The sequence below is a fragment of the Acipenser ruthenus genome, chromosome 12 (assembly GCF_902713425.1).
Source record: "Acipenser ruthenus chromosome 12, fAciRut3.2 maternal haplotype, whole genome shotgun sequence".
NCBI lineage: Eukaryota > Metazoa > Chordata > Actinopteri > Acipenseriformes > Acipenseridae > Acipenser > Acipenser ruthenus.
In genome coordinates this window covers 29799896-29808511 of record NC_081200.1, presented here as the reverse complement: position 1 = coordinate 29808511, position 8616 = coordinate 29799896, and positions in this window count along the sequence as shown.

Below are 8616 nucleotides of genomic sequence, written 5' to 3'. Positions count from 1 at the left end.
GGACCGAATGGCCGTTTATGTTTAGTACAATTTTTATTTGTATGTTGGAACTACTGCACTAAAGTAAAGGACCTCTGAGACACATTTCAAACAGGTAGGCCAGGCATCTCTTTTCACAATTTAATGTAAAGTTGTGTGGATACGTGAATTTGAATACTTTTTGTTATTTAGTATTACTTGACCTTAAAGTTAGTAGAAAAGTCAGCGGATAACACCAAAAATCAAAAGCCCTAATTATAATAAACAGGAGTGTGTGTATACATACCTGTATTCTGGTACATTACTTTGATTAAAATCATTTTTCAGAAAATAAGGTTATGATAAGTATATAATTCAGTAAATAGGTTTATATTGGTAAACAAGGTACTCTTTTTCAGCAGCTGGCTTGCCTATGAGTAATATAAACTGTCAAGCTGTTATGGAGCATTTGCTCCCTCTGGTGTATACATTTTGTAAACACAAGCTAAAATCACTTTCTGCCCCAATATTACTACCAGTAATAACTGAATTACCAGCACCAGTATCTTTGGAAATGGTTATCCAATTGTGTTGGCACTTTGTATGAACATTCTTAATCTAGATTCTCAGAATTGAGCTCATGTTGACCTAATTTGATATTTTGTTATAAGAACAAAATACATTGTTATAAGAAGATATTAAACATAATGACCATGTAGTACTACATACCACACTTGTTTATGTAATAGTTAAGTAATTTCCAGTTCAATTAAGTAATTTGAATTCAAGAAGGCAGAAGGTTTAAGTATCTTTTTTTTAATTATGTTATTCAGTCTAACAAAATAAATGCTTCACTTTTTAGAAAAGCAACAGGAAATGTACAGGTATCTTGCTACTTTATTTGTAAATTAGTAATTTATGGATTTGATTAAGAATAAAACACTCAAATACATAACAAATGTATTACTTCATTTAGACACAACAAACACTAACAGTATAATATGATTAAAATATAGATTGATTTATAAATACTGTACATTTTGTATTCATTTGTAAGAATAATCAATAAAACTGTTGCATTAATTAAATTTTGACAATACTGTTAAGTATTATTAATATTATTTTAACAAAACATCTGCTAATACATTCTTTGAGAACTCAGAAGTTAAACAGTAAATGAAACAACTAAAAAAGCTAACAATTTTGGAACACATTCACCCCAATCTAAAAGAAGGTTGCAATACATTTGGTAGAGAATTAAACAGGGTGGACCAAAAGTTGCACAACATAGAAATTTCCTTTTTTATGCAATACCTGTTCAAAAGGACTGTTAAGTGTCCACAATGTTGCACAACTTGTGGCAGAGGGCTTTTTTTTGTAACAAAATAAAACAAACATTCTAGCCATTGTATTCATTTCTACTAGAGATGACAGAGCAGTTCATAATGGAAGAGGACAGTACGACTGTAGGCTTTTCTACTGGGTACCAGTAAGGCTAACGGTTCATGGTTTTGTGTAGCTGCTGTACAGTGGTGTTTTTTTGTTTTTTTAATAGTTACCTTAGTGGCAAACTGCAGATTGACCCACTATTGCCATGCGATACAATCTTGTTTGAGTTTCTTCTGTACTGATTCTTCTCTTTAGAAACACTCTTCAGATCCTCTGCAGTTTTACAGTAAATAGTGGAGATAACAGAAATTAGAAAAAGCAAACCTTGAAACTTTTGACTAAAGATTATATTTATACTTATAGTTACCATTGATGTTTTGTCACAACAGTACAATTCATTTTGTTGTCATGTTACCAGTTGCACATCATTTAGCTATCTTAACATTTCAATAATAAAACACAGGTCACAATATTCAATTAACAGGTGTGTTGATTAATCAATTATCAAATAAATCTACACCAGCCATAATTTTTACTTACACGATGAGTGATGGCTTTCACTGTTACACAGGGAGTAGGACTGAATGTTTATCAATGCATTTGAGTGTTTTCGTCGAGGGCTGCTGAAAGTGTAATCTTCATCTAAAAAAACAAAATGTAAATACATAAACCTAGACACCTTTCATGAAGACAGATTATTACAAATAAGAAAGATAGAAAGATGGGAGCTACAGTATACCTGTTGACTGGTGTTTAACTAGACGTGAATATTCACGTTCTTCAGAGCGACTAGGTCTCCTGTAACTCTTTCTGTCCACTTCGTAATGCAGGGGCTGTAACACTGATGGTGAGAAAGAATGTGAAGAGCCTTCACTATCAGTATCTTAAAAGGAGAAAAACAGAAGACTGAGGCTTGAGAGATTTAGTCGATTATTCTAGCATCAGATTAAAACAAAACTCATAAGTGACCCACTCGTTATTGTATGATAAATTATGAACTGTTACAGAATTGCTAGCAAGAAAGTATGCTTCCCTGTAAATATTATACAGTAAAATAAACTTGAAAAGAGAGAAAACAAACTATTCCAAAGTACAGACACAAGGTGTGCTATGTAATTAAAATTGTATCTAAGATATGTACGTTGTGTAGCTAAAAAAGTTAAAATGTCCTGTTTAAATAAATGCCAGGTTATTTTTTGGTGTATTATTTTTACAAGTATTATTTTTTAAATGTAACATTTTCTGTAATACCCTCTTGGTTCCAGATCTGTTGAAATCCAGTCTTTTTGAGGACTTGAATCCCTATTGACGGTGAACACTTTCTTATTTCTGTACTGCATATGCTTCCTTCCACTAAAAAAGAAACAATGAAAATAATCCAGTACACTATTATAGTCTGCTTCACTGTATGTATAATATTTTAGTATTTTTGTACCTGTAAGAAGCAACCCTGTTGTGTGATTGCAACCTTGCCCTATATCTCTTCTCCTGTTTGTGACTGGAGTTAGTGATGTCCATTCTCTTGGATCGCTGAGGCAGACTAGACAAACTTTCCTCCAGTTCTTTCTTCAGCCTTGATACTTCAGACTGAAGAGCTAGAATTGCTTCACTATGTGAAAATATCTAAAGAATGATATCCAAAATCAAAGTAATTTGATTAAATAAAAAATGGCATACAGTAGATTACCATGAGGTTTTATTAAAACTTTTTAATTGCTTTACTCACTCTGCTGTAAAAGTAGCAAGTGCTTTCCTTTCTTTGACCTGTAAAGCTGGTCAATAAAAACTGCAGTTTAGAAGCAATGTTATCCACTTAATTCTGAAGAGCACATGGGTGGGGATCCTTATCCACTGTAGAGGTCACGTTACCCAGTGTAGGGACAGGAGGGCCACAATGCCATGGTGTGGGTAACGAGATGATCGTCCGAACTTTCATCTATGAGATGACTAGACAGTTTTGCGATACCTCCTAAATAAGAGAGGTAGTGAATTCCTAACAGTTTCATGTCAACTAATGTTTCAGCTGTGCACCCCACATAAGCAGATGCTAATTGGAACTGCCTTTATTAAACAGATTACTGTATTGTCTAGGGAACTGTTTTATTAATAATTTAGCTAGGCTGCAAGCATGTGTTGAAATAAAATGCAAGGTAATGCAATTATATTTGGTGAAATCCATTTTGACATGCTCTAAATCAAAGTCATTGTTGCTATTTACTAAAAGTTGTTCATGTGGTTAACATATTTAATTATCATGTGCATAGTTAAAAATATATTTTCTTAATCACCTGCTCTCACAGATATGCAGCATATTTTTCCTTTGGGACTGTCTCTGTTCAAGTCTGAAAAAAGGTGGAAAAAATTACCATTACTCCCTGAAACAGTATGTTTGTTAAAGTAAAATGGGGTTTCTACATGGCACCTATTTTTGAAGAGATTTGTAATGTTTATCTTTTTAACTGAATGGGTGATCAATGTCATCAAAGCTGCAGTGGCTTACCTCTCTGTAGCTGTCTGATCAGAATGTGTTTGAAACACTGCTGTAGATGGGCGACCAGCCACAGAGCCTCCAATGGCTGTCTGTTTCAGGGGTAAATATTCTCTGCTGTCAGTGCAAAATAAAACATTTGAGGTGTGAAATGAGCATGTTATATACACAGAGACAACAAGAATGACAGTCTCACACACAATCGCTGTACATTGTTGGAAAGAATTATTTTCTTTCAAAACATGCTCCTTAGCAAATATATACAGCCTAACAGGATCAAAATTGCAATCCTCTACCTCCAGTGAACCTGGTTGTTGAAATGAGCTGCCATGTAGCTTTACAGACGAGTGGGGAAGACCTTCCAAAGCAGCACTGCAAGACAATGTCTCTGAGAAGCAAATGAGAGGTTGGCTAAAAAGATAAGACAAAACAGGGACAATATACAGACGTGCTCAAATTTGTTGGTACCCTTACAGCTCATTGATATAATGCTTCATTCCTCCTGAAAAGTAATGAAATTAAAATCTATTTTATCATGTATACTTGCATGCCTTTGGTATGTCATAGAATAAAGCAAAAGAAGCTGTGAAAAGAGATGAATTATTGCTTATTCTACAAAGATATTCTAAAATGGCCTGGACACATTTGTTGGTACCCCATAGAAAAGATAATAAATAATTGGATTATAGTGATATTTCAAACTAATTAGTTTCTTTAATTAGTATCACACATGTCTCCAATCTTGTAATCAGTCATTCAGCCTATTTAAATGGAGAAAAGTAGTCACTGTGCTGTTTGGTATCATTGTGTGCACCACACTGAACATGGACCAGAGAAAGCAAAGGAGAGAGTTGTCTGAGGAGAGCAGAAAGAAAATAATAGACAAGCATGGTAAAGGTAAAGGCTACAAGACCATCTCCAAGCAGCCTGATGTTCCTGTGACAACAGTTGCAAATATTATTAAGAAGTTTAAGGTCCATGGAACTGTAGCCAACCTCCCTGGGCGCGGCTGCTAGAGGAAAATCGACCCCAGATTGAACAGAAGGATAGTGCGAATGGTAGAAAAAGAACCAAGGATAACTGCCAAAGAGATACAAGCTGAACTCCAAGGTGAAGGTACATCAGTTTCTGATCGCACCATCCATCGCTTTTTGAGCGAAAGTGGGCTCCATGGAAGAAGACCCAGGAGGACTCCACTTTTGAAAGAAAAACATAAAAAAGCCAGACTGGAATTTGCTAAAATGCATATTGACAAGCCACAATCCTTCTGGGAGAATGTCCTTTGGACAGATGAGTCAAAACTGGAGCCTTTTGGCAAGTCACATCAGCTCTATGTTCACAGACGAAAAAATGAAGCTTTCAAAGAAAAGAACACCATACCTACAGTGAAACATGGGGCTGCTTTGCTGCGCCTGGCACAAGGTGCCTTGAATCTGTGCAGGGCACAATGAAATCTCAAGACTATCAAGGCATTCTGGAGCGAAACGTACTGCCCAGTGTCAGAAAGCTCTGTCTCAGTCACAGGTCATGGGTCCTCCAACAGGATAATGACCCAAAACACACAGCTAAAAGCACCCAAGAATGGATAAGAACAAAACATTGGACTATTCTGAAGTGGCCTTCTATGAGTCCTGATCTGAATCCTATCGAACATCTATGGAAAGAGCTGAAACTTTAAGTCTGGAGAAGGCACCCATCAAACCTGAGACAGCTGGAGCAGTTTGCTCAGGAAGAGTGGACCAAACTACCTGTTAACAGGTGCAGAAGTCTCATTGAGAGCTACAGAAAACGTTTGATTGCAGTGATTACCTCTAAAGGTTGTGCAACAAAATATTAGGTTAGCGGTCCCATCATTTTTGTCCATGCCATTTTCATTTGTTTTATTATTTACAATATTATGTTGAATAAAAAATCAAAAGCAAAGTCTGATTTCTATTAAATATGGAATAAACAATGGTGGATGCTAATTACTTTAGTCAGTTTCAAGTTATTTCAGAGAAAATTGTGCATTCTTTGTTTTTTGTGGAGGGGTACCAACAAATTTGAGCACGTCTGTAAGTATATGTATTATGGACTGGCAGTTATTCTCCATAAAGATTTAGCCTCAGTGATAAATATAAACCATGGAAACAATATTAACGTCACAAACTAGTAATTTTTTTTGTCAAGTTTTGTCACGTATTTTTTTAATTTTTAATTTTTATTTTACAATGCCGCTAATACTTATTGAAGCCAAAAGTATGGGAGCTTTCTAAGCATTATAGCCAGTACTTTCTGGTGTTTTACAGAAATACACAGTGACCAGTATATGTCTGAGTAACCTTGATACAAAATGTAACATTTTAATGATTTAAAAGCTTGTATTTAGATCTGCAATTGAATAGACCTTTAGATATGTTAAAAACAAACAGAATATACTGTCCCTGGCAACAGGTGTGGAGGCTCCATCCAATTCAAGGCTTTCACAGTTTATATGGCAAAACTTCTACTGTATTAAGTTTCACCTCAAGGCACTCCTTTTCAAAACATTTGAGAAGTTGTGAAATGAGCACTTCTGCATACACAGGCAACAAGAAGGATGGTCTCACACACTCTCGCTGAATCATTTGTACTCAATCTACAGAATAAAAACAGCTTATTGCATTTACAGTTCAGGAGTCTACAGTCTGCTTTCCAGGGTATGCTTTGGTTCTGTAGATATTCCATTGTAGACAATATCTTTTGCTTTTACTGTTGCAGATGGATTAAAACTGCCATCCTCATGCAGATTAACATCCAAACTTTCCTGTGACATATCAGAACTTTCACAGAAATACCTGGAGGGTGAACATACAACACATGAGTAGCAGACAAGCTGCAAAATATACTGTTCAAGTTACAGACTTTCCAAAACACAATATTTATATCTGTTGCATATAATCATTGTTAAACCTGTGTAATAATAATAATAATAATGCATAGTGCTACAATGTTTCAGCACTGTCTTTTCTGTCTGAATCACTTTTATACCTCATTCACTATCTTGACCAAAGCTACTCATGTTAGATTAAACTACAAAAAAAATACATCTATTCAGCTGATTGAACACATGAGTCCAATGTAGAATTTAAACATGTCAGAGGACAGAGTGCAGCAATCTGGTGGATACCTACCGTTGACTATGTACACATATAGCATAGCCTAACATACTAGATATGTTTTTAAGAATATGTGGTAAACCTACAGTTTATGTCCTCCCTCCTAGCCCATTTTTCTAGTAGGCTGTACATATTTTAAATGTATATGTAGCATACATTAGAATGGCTTTTGAAGTATTACAAGTTGGATTGCAAATGGACTTTCAATACAATAGACTTTCAAATGGCTTTTGAAAATGCCTACAAAAAGCTTCTGATTGCTTGTTTTCTAGTACAGCTGTTTAAATATTTTAATTGGAGGGATTTTATACAGGTAACAGGGTTGTAATACCAATTTGGGCAGGCTATGTGGTTTACTTCATGCAATGGTGCATGGGATGAGGAGATGGGCACAGCTGATGGCAATGGGGTTGATAAAGTAGATGGGCACAGCTGATGGCAATGGGGTTGATAAAGTACAGCAGCAGTGTGGAGTAGTGGATAGGGCTCTGGACTCTTGACCGGAGGGTCATGGGTTCAATCCCTGGTGGGGACACTGCTGCTGTACCCTTGAGCAAGGTACTTTACCTAGATTGCTCCAGTAAAAACCCAACTGTATAAATGGGTAATTGTATGTAAACAATAATGTGATATCTTGTAACAATTGTAAGTCGCCCTGGATAAGGGTGTCAGCTAAGAAATAAGTAATAAAGAATAATATGCATTATAAGGCTATAATGCACTTACTGATGGACAAACCACTTTTCTATAATCACCTTGTTCCCTCCTATTTGGAAGCCCTTAAATTACTGCTTTCAGGGTTTGTTTCTGTGGTTTCACTAACAAATCATAAAATGTCCTCATTGCTACTATCACTTTAAAGTGGAGTGGCGCTGACCAATGAAGCCTTTCAATAGATAAGAAGCATAAGCTTTAGTATTTAACAATTTGGATGTTGCCTCAAAACTGCACATCTTAATAAATGTATATGGTGGCATAGTGAATAAAGACAAAACAAACATGTTAAATATTGGACATTTCCATATTTAATTGCAATATTTATACATTTAAGTTAAAGAACAGCAAAAGTGCTGTAAAGGATAAAAAAAAAAAACACTGCTCCACACTGCATGACTTAACTTTTTCAGAGAAATTACCAATGAATGCCACTCAAATAACATAAAAAAGCCTTTCAAATGTAAATACTTACGACTGTGTGCAGCAAATCACACGTCCATAAATTACAAAAAAAACTAAAAAAAACATTTAGTCCGCCGGGTTACTCATTATGTAACTTATGTAAAGAATAACAATTATTTGTGCTGCAAGTCGTTACAAAGGAAATATGTTTTGGGGGATTGGATGTTAATAAATAATGCAAATGACACTGCTGGTCGTTTGTTCTTGTTCCGAGATGGGCTGCCATTGATGTTAATGACGTATGAAGCTACTACGCTTTACTGTCGAACAGCCAAATACTTCTAGGCAGATATCCCTTCTTGAAAGTAAACCACGCAGAAAATGTAGACAGTTTGCTAAGCTAAAGCCTCTTTCCACAACACTTTTGTTTCTGTGCTTTTTGGATATGATGACGTTTTAGACCGAAATCGAAACATTTAAAAAGCGTCTGGGCCAATGAGCAGTACAAAAGTAACTCATTCTATC